This window comes from Aethalodelphis obliquidens, unplaced genomic scaffold (assembly GCF_003676395.1).
Source record: "Aethalodelphis obliquidens isolate GAN/ISIS:26980383/991018 unplaced genomic scaffold, ASM367639v1 scaffold4, whole genome shotgun sequence".
NCBI classification, from domain to species: Eukaryota; Metazoa; Chordata; class Mammalia; order Artiodactyla; family Delphinidae; genus Aethalodelphis; species Aethalodelphis obliquidens.
In genome coordinates this window covers 26,696,156-26,711,559 of record NW_020837948.1, presented here as the reverse complement: position 1 = coordinate 26,711,559, position 15,404 = coordinate 26,696,156, and the positions used below count along the sequence as shown (strand labels likewise).

The 15,404-nt window shown below is 38.8% G+C and overlaps 1 protein-coding gene and 1 pseudogene across 2 annotated transcripts in view; both read left to right on the top strand.

The window, feature by feature from the left end:
• CAMK4 (calcium/calmodulin dependent protein kinase IV) overlaps nt 1-15,404 on the top strand; it is a 227,456-nt gene that overhangs the window by 26,282 nt on the left and 185,770 nt on the right. The window lies entirely within an intron of this gene.
• Nucleotides 4,387-5,245, top strand: LOC113616820 (high mobility group protein B1 pseudogene; annotated as a pseudogene).

Below are 15,404 nucleotides of genomic sequence, written 5' to 3'. Positions count from 1 at the left end.
TCTACTGATTTTCAAAATAAGGACTGGATAAGGAACTTTCCCCTAACATAATGATAGTTAGTAATGTAGCATTGCATGGACTAGAAAAATAATTCCAGTAGTCTACAAATTTTCACCAGTCTGATAACTACTTGGCAATAGCAAATGATACTACCTGTATTTGTGAGAGCTCTGCATAGACAATGTATAAAGAGATATAATGCTGTAAGTTGTATTTGCATTTGTATTAGCTTTCTAATTTTTGTTAAGCCTATTTCCTTGTCTACAGAGACTTATTTCTTTGTCATTTGGCCTTTGCTGATTAAATAAGTAGTTTATAGCAACACACACACACATTCACGCTGGTAATGTCTTAGTCTCTGATGTGGAGGTGGACACTCATTTCTGCATGAGTGATACTTCATTGTGCCTCTTCTGCACCACCACTCCTGCCTTTCATCTTCCTCCAAAAGCACCTTTGGGTTCTGGCAGCTGCATATGGAACAGCCTTGGAGCCATGTGCTCATGCGCCTTTTTTGAGCAGATATCCCCAACCAACCTCAGGTGCTGCCTGCCCGCTTGCCCTAGAAGCCTGGGAGGAGAGTCACTTCCAATTCCGGACAGGGCCGGGCTGTTCTGCCTCAACAGATGGTCAGCATTTGCTTTTCTCAGTCCTGTCACCTAGAGAACTCCAATAATGTTTTATGTTCCGTTATTTACTATTCATCAAAAAGAAGCAGAAAAGGGGAACGCAATGCCATATCAAAATAATCAACAGCTTCAGTGTTGATGAGAGTGAAACATGATAGTTTAGAAAAAGAAAAAGAACAGAAATGAACATGGCACATTTGCTAAAACGCTTAACTACAATGATCTTGATAGTTAGATTTTAGATCTTGATAGTATTTATTTAATTTTATGGACGATTGAAAAGATTTAGCTATTGGGCTTCCCTGGTGGCGCAGTTGAGCTTCCCTGGTGGCGCAGTTGAGGGTCCGCCTGCCGATGCAGGGGACACGGCTTCGTGCCCCAGTCCGGGAAGATCCCACATTCCGCGGGGTGGCTGGGCCTGTGAGCCATGGCTGCTGAGCCTGCGCGTCCGGAGCCTGTGCTTCGCAATGGGAGAGGCCACAGCAGTGAGAGGCCTGCGTACCGCAAAAAAAAAAAAAAAAAAAAAAAAGCTTTAGCTATTAAGAAGCTATTGAGATTTTATACATTTTTTTTATTTTTAAAAAATAAGTGTGCCAGAAATGGCCACTTTAATTTTCTAATTTTATATTCCTATATGCACACTGATATTTCTTCATCTCAGACAAGGCTTTTGTCATCATCAACTCCATTAAGCTACATAATGACAGGTCAATTCATTATTTGAATAATTTCCAGATAAATTTCAGTTATTTAAGTAATGAATTGCTTGTTATGTTATATATAAATATTTTCTTTTCACCTAGAAAGCATTTCAGAAGTCATACGGTGCTCAGATATAGAACTCTGGTAAAACTGTCAGTTTAAGATCAGAACATTGAATCTGGCTGATGAAAAATAGAAGCCCAGAATAAATGATCTTCCCGTAGATTATTGCTGCATATAGAGATGGAAGGGACTCCAATTTCGTTCTCAAACATAGTCAAAGGTCTGTTTTGGAAGTTGAGGGCAAGTGCTTTAGTTCTGCCTCCTGGGATATAACTAGATATGTTGCTGCATCCTATTAACTCATTTTATGAGTTTGACACAAAAAGAGAAGCTGACGGAAAATGGGGATTAGGGTGGGGAGCATGTGAGACCCAAAAGGAGGTCATTGTGGGCAGACCCTCCAGGAGGCAGATTGCTGCAATGTGACCATTGCAGTGTGGGCTGTAAGATGATCCCAGGTCTGCTCAGAATCCTTTTCTAGATTGTGAGCAGGGTTGACACCCTTGATAAAACACAGGGAATAGACCTGTCGGCCTCATTTAACTCCTTCTCACTCTGTGATGACATGAACTGATATTAACATCAAAATACAAATTTTAAAGTGTGGCAGAGATGATGTTCATGTAAGATATGTAGAATTAACATTTTAAGAGAGAAACTGAGGGACCAAGATGTCAGTTTCTCTCAGGATTCAGAAATCCCTTCTCATAAATACATCTGCTCATCCCATCTACTCTTTATCACCTATGATCGCCAGCATCTACAGGGCAAGGGATTATCACTGCTAATACCTCAGCATTGCATCAACATTGGCATCTACAATTCTTTGGGTGATGGTGGTAAAAATAAAGCTAATTATGAGTAATGAAGGTACTGGTCTCAATTCCCTGGTTTTCTCCGGGGTTCTGGTTCTTGGGGGCTTATTTCCATACCCTGCGTAATTACTTGTGTTGACCTTGATGGGGCCCACATCAGGTGCTGGGGGGAAACCTGAAGCACCATGTGTCAATAGCACTGCAGTGAGCTCAGTGACTGCAAAAGAATCCAATGAAGTCTCAATGTTCCTAAAGCTGACCTTTGTCCAACCTTTACTTAGAACTTTGAAAAAAAATATAGAGCAGTTTTTTGTATCTTCGAAATTGGGGCTGATTACTGGAATTCCCTGGTGTGACTGAAGTACATTTCTGACTGAATTTACTGATGGTCTAATAGCATAGTTGAATGTTATCTGAGCTGTTCTTGATGGCCAGGGGGCCTGGTTCCTGTGTCTTACAAATAACTTTGGTCTGCCCATCCCATGCCCTCATTACCTGCATTGGATCTACTCACTTGGTGAGCTGTGGGAAGAAAACTTCTTTCCAAGTACTAAGGAATTATATTTCTCCTTACAAAGAGAAAATGTTCGCAGCAGTCTTTATTATAATCTGAATGGGTAATCTTGGACTCATGCCCAGCAAGTTTATTCTTGTGTGGAGTAAGCTGATTTTCTAATTTTCTGTGTATCTCTTGGTAGAGTTTACCAAACTGCTTATCTTTGCCAACAACTTCAGCTAGGTCAGAGTTTTGAGTAAATGCAGCAGAGCCTTTAAAAAGCCATTATCTAAAGTTCCCTAAGATCTCTATTGCCCGCTTTTAGAGTAACAATTTGTACAGCACCTTAGCTCAGCCTGTCTTGGGAATGAAAACAAGAGCTGAATTGCGTGTTTGCATCCCCACAGCCCCAAGCTGTATTTGTAAAGTCCCCATTATTTATCTTTGTAGTCTCAGAAGCTTTGCATTTATAGATTCATTGCATCATCATCTTATGATCATTTGGAGTCTCTGATGGTGTTCTAATTAAAAGCTCATTTCCTAGTTACCACAACACTGTTTTACACCACTTAAAATACCAACCTCCTCCAGTGTATTTTTGGATATGTGGGTAATGGATTGGAATCTGCAGTATTGCAGGAACTAAGTAATTTTAAAGCTAATAGTGTAAAGACAAAACGATTCGTTTTAAAGTAAGTTTTCTCATCTTTAGAACAAACACACACACATACCCCATATATAGCCATATATATTTTGATACTGACTAATTATTCGTTTAAAACTGAGTGCAGTCCAGGGAAAAATTGCAGCAACTAATGGATTCTCTTAGTGTAATTTGATTTGAAGTATAGAAAAGAAAGAAAAAGTGATTTTGACCTACATACCCAATAGGATGTTCTTACTGTACTCATGGTATCCATGGGAAGAATACTGAAGGAGAAATGGGCAGGTTTCTGACAATCCATTGGAAGTAACAGGGATCTGTGGTCTCTGGAGGATAGGTAAAGGTATACTGCCCTGAATTCTCTTCACCAGGTCATTACAGTGACCCACATGCATTGCTCCAAGTGATTAGAAGATGTTGTAATTTTTAAAATACCATAGCCATATGTGTAATCTCCTAATTGTTCTGATTTCCATTAAGAAAATGTGATTCACAAAATTTCCACAGTATAAAACTAATTAAAAGTATTTCAGGGCTTCCCTGATGGCGCAGTGGTTGAGAGTCCACCTGCCGATGCAGGGGACACGGGTTCGTGCCCCGGTCCGGGAAGATCCCACATGCTGCAGAGCGGCTGGGCCTGTGAGCCATGGCCGCTGAGCCTGCGCGTCCGGAGCCTGTGCTCCGCAACGGGAGAGGCCACAACAGTGAGAGGCCCGCGTACCACACACACACAAAAAAAGTATTTCAAGAGAGCTTCATGTTATCAAAGTATTTCCTGTGACATTCATGTAAGAGTGAACTCCTTTAGGGTGTGAAAGTGAGTTTTTATAGATCATTAACAAATTGACAGATCTGGAAATAGAAAAATATAAAACTGATGTGTTAGGAAGCAATGCCAATTTAAGATCGATCAAAAGTGACAAAGTACTCCTGAAAACTTTAGATGAATTAAGGAGAAAGTAACTCAATTTATAAGCCATTTTGCAAGAACATAACAACTATATACCCTTGTACGTTGTCTATAAATTCTTTTGGTCTGGCTCCCGCTCTCACAGCCATTGCAGTACATTGAGCTCCATAGAGACAGCGCCGGGGCAAGTGAGAGCCGGACGGGCACTGAGCGACTCTGTGCCTCGCAGAGGAAAAATAATTAAGCATGGGCAAAGGAGATCCTAAGAAGCCGAGAGGCAAAATGTCATCATATGCATTCTTTGTGCAAACTTGCTGGGAGGAGCACAAGAAGAAGCACCCAGATGCTTCCGTCAACTTCTCAGAGTTTTCTAAGAAGTTCTCAGGTGGAAGACCATGTCTGCTAAAGAGAAAGGAAAGTTTGAAGACATGGCAAAGGCGAACAACGCCCGTTATGAAAGAGAAATGAAAACTTATATCCCTCCTAAAGGGGAAACAAAAAAGAAGTTCAAGAATCCCAATGCACCCAAGAGACCTCCTTTGGCCTTTTTCTTGTTTTGTTCTGAGTATCGTCCAAAAGTCAAAGGAGAACATCCTGGCCTATCCACTGGTGATGTTGCCAAGAAACTGGGAGAGATGTGGAATAACACTGCTGCAGGTGACAAGCAGCCTTATGAGAAGAAGGAAAAGTACGAAAAGGATATTGCTGCATACCGAGCTAAAGGGAAGCCTGATGCAGCAAAAAAGGGAGTCGTCAAGGCTGAAAAAAGCAAGAAAAAGAAAGAAGAGGAGGAAGATGAGGAAGATGAAGAGGGTGGTGATGAGGAGGAAGATGAAGAGGATGAAGAGGAAGAAGGAGATGATGATGAATAAGTTGGTTCAGCGCAGTTTTTTTTTCTTGTCTATAAAGCATTTAACCCCCTTGTACACAACTCACTCCTTTTAAAGAAAAAACTTGAAATGTAAGGCTATGTAAGATTTTGTTTTTAAACTGTGCAGTGTCTTTTTTTGTATAGTTAACACACTACCAAATGTGTCTTTAGATAGCCCTGTCCTGGTGGTATTTTCAATAGCCACTAACCTTGCCTGGTACAGTATGGGGGTTATAAATTGGCATGGAAATTTAAAGCAGGTTCTTGTTGGTGCACAGCACAAATTATTTATATATGGGGGTGGTAGTTTTTTCATCTTCAGTTGTCTCTGATACAGCTTGTACGAAATAATTGTTCTGTTAACTGAATACTACTCTGTAATTGCAAAAAGAAGAAAGAAGTTGCAGCTGTTTTGTTGACATTCTGAATGCTTCTAAGTAAATACAATTGTTTTATTAGTATTGTTGTCCTTTTCATAGGTCTGAAGATTTTCTTCTTAAGGGGAAGCTAGTCTTTTGCTTTTGCCCATTTTGGATCACACGAATTATTACAGTGTTTATCTTTCGTATAGTTAGCTGATAAAAAGCTTTTGTGTACATACCCTGCATACTCATGATGAGGGTAATAAAAGTTTAAGTGAGACAGTTTTCATCCGTAACTGAAACTCAAATCTTTATCGGTTGATATCACATTTCACATAGCCCAGGTTCATTTACAAAGTGAAGAGTAACCAATCTACTCACAGCATGGGATTATTAGAATCAAACATTTTGAAAGTCTGTCCTTGAAGGACTAATAGAAAAGTATGTTCTAATCTTTACATGAGGACTCTACATCCTTTAACTCCCATTACCATGTAATGGCAGTTATATTTGCAGTTCCCGTTTAAGACTGAGAATGTATCCCCAAAAGCGTGAGCTTGAAATACAAGACTGCCATATTACGTTTTTTTGTTGTTGTTAATATTAGTCCCAAAAAGGCTCTGGAGAAAAAGTGCTGGCTGTGAATGTCTTCTCCTATTTATCAAAATATGGATTGTTTAGGAAACTTGAGATCCTCCATTAAAGGTATTTTTAATTAATTGGGCCAACTTTTAAAATTGTATACCACATTTTAAATCAGGTATATTTTCCTATATTATGGTTTGCCCCTTTATAAATGAAATAGACATGAGGGAAGAAGACAAACTTTGTCTTTCAGTATGAATTACCTGATTTATTTGAATTTGATTTTTCTTTACAAAACTCAAGCTCATTCATCAGGGTCATATGTTTATCTGCTTAACAGTTTAGGGAACAATTTGGCAATTTTGTGGTTTTTGAGATTATCGTTCTCTTAAAGTGCCAGTGTTTTAAAATAGTGTTCTTGTAATTTTACATGCTTTTGTGATGGAGTGCTGTTTTGTTATATAATTTTGACTTGGATTCTTTCCATTTGCATTTGTTTTATGTAATTTCAGGAGGAATACTGAACATCTGAGTCCTGGATGTTACTAATAAACTAATAATTGCAGAGGTTTTAAAAAAAATTCTTTTGATATCATCATAAATAATAGCTGAAAAGATTTTTAAAGGACAAAGTAAGTGTATCTCTTTTTCCTTTTATGGCTAACATTCTTGAAGGAGAAGTCAGTCCACTTGTTTTCTCCTCATCTTGGTCTCCCATTCTCTATCTAGATCAATCTTGATTCTGTCCTAAAACTAAAACACTAAGGTCTCCTTTTATTAGCCAAGTTCAACAGAATTTTTGTCTTTATATTCATTGACTTCTTTCTGGCATTTGATGGCTTTGATCATCAAAACTTTTGGAAACATTTTCCTTTGGTTCCACTTGTACCATGTCTTCTGGTAAAATCTCCTTCATACCTCACTGGCCCTTCTCTCCCTTCTTCATTGTTGTTTATTTCTTGGTCTATTCCTGAAGTGTAGGCTTCCCCCAAGCTACACCCTCAACCTTCTTGTCTTCCTCTACAGCTCTTGCTCAGTGATCTTGTATGTGCCAACATTTTTGGTTATAACTCAGTATTCTTGTCTTGAATATGTATCTATAGCACCCAACTCTCTTCTGAACTGTAGGCCTGATTTTCCAATCTGAATTTTTTATCTCCCTCAAAAGATTCCCATTTCTCTCCCTATATTCCTGCTTTTACACTTCCAAGCTCCCATGTGATTAATCTCAGTCTCTTCCTTGGCTCTGTTCACTCCTTATTATCTCTCAGTTCACTCTCTAACTTCCCAACCCTGAAGATCCTTCAAGTCCAGAAACTTCTCTATATCTCTACTGCCACTGCTTTGTTGAAGCCCTCAATCTTTCACACTTGGACTATTACTTCAGTGGTACTCTAACATGTATCCTGATCCCTAATTTCTTCCCCTTAATATTTACCCTCCTTATATAATCGGAAATATCTTTCTAATTAAAATCTGATCATCTCAATTATGGTTCTTAAGACATTTTGCAATCTGATCTCTCCCTGCATTTTTGGATATGTAAATTGGCTGCCAGCTTAATTTTTGGCACCTCCATCTTAAATGCATTGTCACTCTTCTCAGAATGCCTTTTGTCAGACCTTGTCATATGATGAACCCCTGTACATTCTCTGTGATACAGTTCCATTGTCATACATGGTGAAGTTTTTCCTGATTCTTCTAAAACTCACAACTTTGTCACAAACAATCACAATAATAATTGTCTTCATCTTCCTCACCTCATCATCCTTGAGATTTCATCTTCTACCTTTGGCAACTGCCTTTCATGTCACCATAGTGAGGTCTTTTTTGTGCTTCTAACATTGGGAGAGAGTCACTCTATTTGGTTCCCACATTTACTGTGAAAAGTTGGGGGGGAATGCTCCCCCACCTTGTGTTGCATTCTCTTCCAATTTATGCATTGATTACAAGCAGAATTTACCTCTTATCCCTTCAGTAATAAGGCCTTATCCCATGACTTACCGTTCATTACAGACCTTCTCCTCTTGTGAACCAGCTTAAGCTCTCTGGGGCTGGAATATGTACCAATCTGAGTGACTGGCACGGTGCCCTTCTTAAAAGTGTTTCTTTTCCCCACATGTTTAACCATAGTCCAGAGTCAAAACTTGTACAATGTATCTCCCTTTTTCAAGGTATATAGCCTAAGGCATTAAAGAGAGGCCCTTATCCTTGATAGTTTAACAGTTTAGGAGTCTTAGTTCTGCAGGTTCATTCTTGTGTCCACTTATTAGCACCTTCCATGGATTCCTGGGCTCCTCACTCCACCACTGTATCTTCATGGGCTGTGAAGACCCAACTTAGGTCTTCCTTCTGCAACTTTGTTGTATTAAAGAAAAATTTCACCCAACCAGCTAAACCAGCAAAGAAGACTTTATACAAGACAACTGCAATAGGGGAGAGAGATTATTGTAATAGGAGAGAGATTATTGTATTAGTTGAGCTTGAATTCAACTCCACTGAAATAAAAGGCAGGAGTGTTTTTAAGTGCTGAGTTGAGCTAGTGGAAAAGTACTGGAAGACACTAGTGGGGAGATTAGTCAATGTGATTAGGCCATCTGTATCTGCTAATCAGTGCTTACGGAAGTTAGGCTCCTACCTTCACACAGAGACTGGAAGATAAGGATGCTATCTTTCTTGATGGTTACATTTCAAAGGGATAGTTCCCCTGTCCTGGAGAAAGAAAGACATTCCTGGGTTATAGAAGATTTATATCTCAAAGGGGCAGAGGAAAAAATTATAAATGACAGTTTTCTAAAGTAAATTCTCTAAGGAAAGGGAGGTCAGGAGACTATAGTCAGGAAGAAACCTGTCTAAAGTTTAGTCAGACAATTTGAAGTCCATCTTGGTCATATGGATAAGCATAATCTAAAAGGTAAATAATGACCCACTTAACTTGCTTTCATGTGGCTTTTCATATTCCATCAATAACAGTGAAATGGGTTGTGCAGTAGGGCAGGTACCATTATTAATACAATTTATATATATTTAGCCTAATAATATGCTACAATTGTGAATAATTTCCCTCTTACGTTATATCCTTTTGAGGAGAAATGAAAAAACACTTCAAAATAAATGCTTTGCAATTATCACTCTTTTCTTCCTTCTGACTCTCTATTTATTATAAGGTGAATGCATTTATCACACAGGCAAATATTTCTGGTTTGATTGACTTGTATTATTGCTTCTCTTTCCTGTGGAAGTACCCATTAGGGTAAGTTTTTTTTGCAGCATAGAAAATAGTAATTTAGCACCCTAGCCGGGTTGTTCCTAGAATAAATGAATCATACTAAACCAGAAGGCATATAAGTTAAAAAGAAAGGGTAGCAGTCAGTAAGACAACACAAAGAGATCATAGTTCACCGTCACCATCTTTCTAGAAGGTACACTTTCAAGAGTGATTCTTGACTACATCAGATGATTTTTCTTTTTCACTTGGTGGAAACGGTGTTTGACTTAGTTTCCCATGCCTGTTATGTGAAATCAATTTCATAAATACAGTTAGTGATCTCAAGGCAATACTGATTTTTAAATTATATTACATATATCATAATTATCATTGTGACCTGACATTTTATATAAAGTTTGCGTGAATTGGGGAAGATAAAGGAAAGATAGGAGTTCAGTCAGGGTACTGAGTTTGATCTCGGGTGGCCTTGGCCCGCAGTGGCTTGAAGCAGGGTTTCGGTTCCTGGCCAAAGATTGGGGTCGGGTCTTGGCAGTGAGAGCACCGAATCCTAGCCACTAGACCAGTGGTCAGTGACCAGGCCCTGGCTCTTCGGCTTTGCAGAAAAAGAATTCCCACAAAGATGGAAAGTAGTGAAACAAGTAATGTGTTTATTAGGAGGAAAAAAGAGTACAGTACGTGTGGACAGACACACAGGTGGGCTCAGAGAGAGAGAGTCACGTCTTCGTGGCTGTTTAAATCACTTATATAGGGCATTTCTTCTGGGTTTCTTTGGCCAGTCATTTTCATTTGCCTGGTTCACAGTCCGTATTTGGTTTATCTCAGGATCCTCCCATGTGTGCATGCGCATCTCTTAGCCAAGATGTACTCTACCGAAGAGGTCTATGCGTATTTAGCATCACTTAATACTATGGGGTGGCTCCCCCTCCCTTTTTGACCTCCAAGGAGCTTTTCTGCTCATGTGTAGTTGGGGAGGTCTCTTGACTTTGAGAATGAGAAATATGTGGTCTCTTATCTTGTTGGGCAGGGCCCAGCCTTCTCCCTCAATTGTCTTGCTCTTTTTGTCTTGGAGTATCGGTCCACAGAGAGCAAATTCCAGTTGTTTGCCCCGGGGGCCCATCTATCTTCTGCCTCAAGTCTAGTGGTCAGTAAAGGCTGTTTGGGGACAATCAATAACTTGAGCTCTTTAGGAAATACTGTGGCTCATTCCTTCACTTTTATCTTCGTTTGTATTGCCACATTTGTTCACTGATCCATTTCTTTCCTGCCATATTGCTCCTGCACTAGCCTGCTTCACCAAACCCCATCACCATTGCCCTCTCTATCTGTCTCAACCCAATTCCAAGCCAGCCTCTCACATCTCAGCTGGATTTACAGCAGTTTTTATTGCCTCTCTAATATCTATTTTTTGCACAGAGTAAGCCTTTAAAAATGTAAACTAAACCAAATTGTTCTTCCTAATATCTGTAAAACTCTCTCATTGCTTCCCAGTGTACTAAAAATAAATTTCAAACTGTGACCCTCGAAACCCAATAGACTTTAGACTCTGCCTACCTCATCCACCTAACCTCTCACCTCTTACCACTCTCCCACTGGATCACGATCCCCAGGCACACTGTCCTTTCTGTTACATATAGTTACCTGAAAATTTTCTTGTTTATCTCTTTGTTTTGCTTGTCAAGGTGCTTTGAGAATATAAGCCCCATGAAGGCAAGGATCTTGCCTCTAATTATATACTGCTGTAACCAAAGCACCAAGAACACCCCTAGAACATTGATATGCTCAGTAGATAGTTGAGTGAGTTGATGAATCAGTTTTCTAAATAAATATCACTTATTGATGTCCAACTGTCTGCCAGGTCCAATGCAACATTGATTGGGAATCAAAGATGAGTATTGCATGGTTCCATACATCAGGTGGCTTACTGACTGGCTGTTATCTTTATCTGGGCATCTGGTTATCAAGCTGTCTTTTAGGGTTTATATTTAACTTTGGGGAATCAAGATGAATTGATAATATTCATGAGTAGTCAGATACTTTTGGTTCTCTAAGTACACTCTATGTCTACTTCCAAGGAACCTCTTAAAATTTAGCTTCTCTCATTATACACATATTATTTATTCACTTTAATAAGGCTTTATCCATCAGGTACAGAGTCAAGCTTTTTACTGCTTATTATGAGATATACACATGAGAGTAAGATGTTTACCCTGTCTTCAAGGAATATGAAATTTAGTAGGGAGAGATAAACTTTGTATTCTGATAAACATGAAATAAAGCTATATCTTATAAATTCCATTAAAAAGGCAGAACAAATAATAGAACAATCCAGAAAAGGGGGTGATCAGAGAGGAGATGAACAGGAAACGCTCCATTAATAGATATGTTTGATCTTGGGTGTTTTTTTTTTTTAATATACAATTTTTTTTTTGAAGATGTTGGGGGTGCGAGTTTATTTATTTATTTATTTTTGCTCTGTTGGGTCTTCATTTCTGTGCGAGGGCTTTCTCTAGTTGTGGCAAGCGGGGGCCACTCTTCATCGCGGTGCGCAGGCCTCTCACTGTCGTGGCCTCTCTTGTTGCAGAGCACAGGCTCCAGACGCGCAGGCTCAGTAGCTGTGGCTCATAGGCCTAGTTGCTCTGCAGCATGTGGGATCCTCCCAGACCAGAGCTTGAACCCGTGTCCCCTGCATTGGCAGGCAGATTCTCAACCACTGCGACACCAGGGAAGCCCCATCTTGGGTTTTAATGATCACTATGATTTCGACAGATGGAGGAAATGGCACATATAAAGCAAATGACAAGTTTTTCAGATGAGCAGCAGCATCAACATGAAGTTTTGGAATAGACCTCTATGCTGGAAGGCTTTGAAATGTCTTTGGTAGGTGGTGGGAGCCACTGGAGATTTCTTAGCCGGAGTGCCACTAGCACAACTGTGTAAATTAGACATCTTTTAGCAGAATGGATTGGAGTGAAACAAACTGGAGGCAGGAATACCAACCGATCAGCAATCTTTTGTGATATGACAGTCCAGAGATGATGGAATAATGGTTTGGTAGGATGGTAGTCTTCCTAAAGAAATATATTCAGGACACACACACACACGCACGGAGACAAATTGTGTACTCACAAGGAACTTTCCCCTTTATACATTTATCCTGAATTGGAGTTATTCCATTCTTCAAACCTAAGTTTTTTTACCTTTATACTTATGAACTATCTCTTCCTGTAGGTTATATCAGGAATAGATTTTTGGGTCCATTTTACTATTCTCATGTATTTAAAAGCACGTTTAGTATCTCTATGTATCCTCAAAATGTTTCACACTTCTGGCAGAGTTGAAACATCCATACTTGAGTTTGGTCTTTATTTTTTATGAATTACTGTCTTGCTATTTATCAGGCTTTCTCAGCAGATTGGCTTATTTGGCCTAATTTTCTCTATAAATCTTTCACTCCTTCCCCTTCCCCCCACCCAACACACACGTGTCACACACACGATTGAATCATACTTGTCTCAGAGATGTTTTGCCATACAAATCACATGTCTAGCACTGTGACATTTTGTTTGTATGTCACATTCATATATTTTAGTTGAGCCATATACCAGCGTACCACAGCCCCAGCTAAGGGTGTCAAAGTGCTAAATCCATTGGATGTGTTTCAATTCTTATCTTATTTGAATTCTTAGAATATTTGATGCTGATGATCACTCTGTCCTTGAAACATTTTTTTCCATTAGTTTCCATGATATAACATCCTCTATGTTTTTTTTTTTTTTCTCTTTGCCTCTTAGTCTCTTTCTTCTCTAGTGGAATATTCTCTACTTGTCCATTAAATATTGACACTTCCCAAAGCCTAGTTCCCCTTCTCTTCTAGTTCTGAAATACTGGTGCAGTTGTTAGCTTCATTCCCACATCTTTGGCCAGTAGGATGCTCTTCAGGTTGGCTCCTAAATCCTTTATAAATGACCGTACTAGTCTCTGATAGCTTCCTTGCTATCTACTTTGTTAAGATATTCTGGGCTCTCCTTATACCTTCCCTACCCTAGACCGGGGATCAGCCATTTCTCCAAAAAGTCCTGGTTTTCTTTAGTAGTAAATGTGTTTCAAGACTGTAATTTGGGCCTAGTGGTGCTCGTTGAGACAGGATTTGCCATTGTTTCTAGGCTTTTTCATTATATATATATAAATTAACATTAATACTTATGATTCAGGTTTAGGACTATGTGGTTTTCTTTCTTCCACGTTGAGAATCTTGGTTCTGAAGGATACAGGGAGTGATAGAATTAGAATATCCCACATTACAAACACAATATCCGCAGAATAACAGTTTTAACACTATCGCCACCAGTATGATTTATGTATTGCTTTTGATTTAGAAAATGTTAGCAAGAATACTGATGACTATGTTGTGCACATATTCTAATTGATTTAGAAAGTTACAGACCACAGTATCATTTATTTGTTTGCGTAACAAATAGTACTGATTAATAGGAATGATTTTTCCTCCGTATTCCCTTGTCTATACTTGAGGTTGTCAGTGGATTCCAAGAGAACCCTAGTGGGAATTACACACTCAAGAAGTAGAGTGGTATCTTTAGGCCCAGTATATTTCACTGTGAGGAGCCACCTCATAGAGGCTAGAGGTCGGCCCTCTACAGTTCATTATTTTTACTCCTCTTGTAGTAAAGGGAACTTCCACACTCATGAAATTATTAGGTCCATTAGGGATCAGCAATTCTCCTTTTACATGGTTTTCTTCCAGTGAACATAGTACTGATTTTTTGTTTCCTGCTAAGGTATATTTTAATGGCCAATTCCTTGAAAGCTACTTTGAGAGGATCTTAATTGTTGTTCACATAAAGATGGAGGTGTGTTTGTAATAGATCTAGGATAGATCTATGGATTCATTTTGGAATAACACATATAAGTGTTCATCCTTTAGGAGAAAAAGGGAAGCTGAAACAGATTTCAACAGGAATAACGGGAAGGCTGGAATTTTCACACCAGCAGGGTCCCTTGGGTTACCAGCCCATGAATGACCCCCACTCAGTTTTTTTGAGACTCAATATTTTTAGAGCAGCTTTAGGTTCAAAGCAAGATTAAGAGGAAGGTACAGAGGTTTACCATATGTGCTCCACTCAGTTTTACTGTGTAAACTATTACTTTGTGCAAGGAAATCTTAACATTTGCAGGAAATTAATGAGGAAAAAAGTAAGGTCTTTTGAGCTTTTGTGCAGTGGGTTTTGGGGCAGCTAAACTCTAATTTAACTCTGAAAATATTAAGTATGAAAGAAATAGGAATGATAGTGGAAATCATACTGTATACCTTTATGTGGTGATTTAATAGCTGAGAAGGCCGATGTGTGATGTGTGGCATGTCAAGGATAATTTCTTTCTGCTCCTATTTTAATGAGACATCACTCACAAAGCATTCCTTTCTAGCTGCTTCTAAACCTGAAAGGTATTAAAAATAAAGAAACGACATGTAGAACAGGAAAAATCAAATTAAGGAAACATGGGGATTCATTTAAAAGGAAAAATTATAGAAGCTAAATATATACAACTTGAAGTATATCCATTTCAGAAAGGATATTATATACAAATAATGATAAGCAGCAAAGGACAAATCTAAAAGCAGGGAAGATTGATTTGATGATGTAGAGGTATATGATTAGAAGAAATAAGATGAAATTAAGGTATGGGAAATTTAGTTTAAAAGTATTTTAATATGTACCAATAATGATAACTTGAAAGAATTACTTTTCAATGTTTGTGTACGTTGAAACTGTAAATTTGCACACTCTATGCATATTTGCCAAGGAAACGGAGGTACTTAATGTCCTGTTTGTGAGCTGATTTGCATTGAGTAGTGGGGTTTGTGAAGGGTTTGACTGGGGAGAATGGAAAAGGTAAACCTTAAACTTGACAATTTATTGTATCATATTATCTTCTGACTTAAGTAACCTATTTTGGACAGCTCAGTCTTTTTCAAGTGAATATTCAGTCTCTTACATATTTCTTCCTTTCCTTCTTTTCTTCTCCAAAGTGGCCTCTGGTTATATGAGGGAATGGGGCTT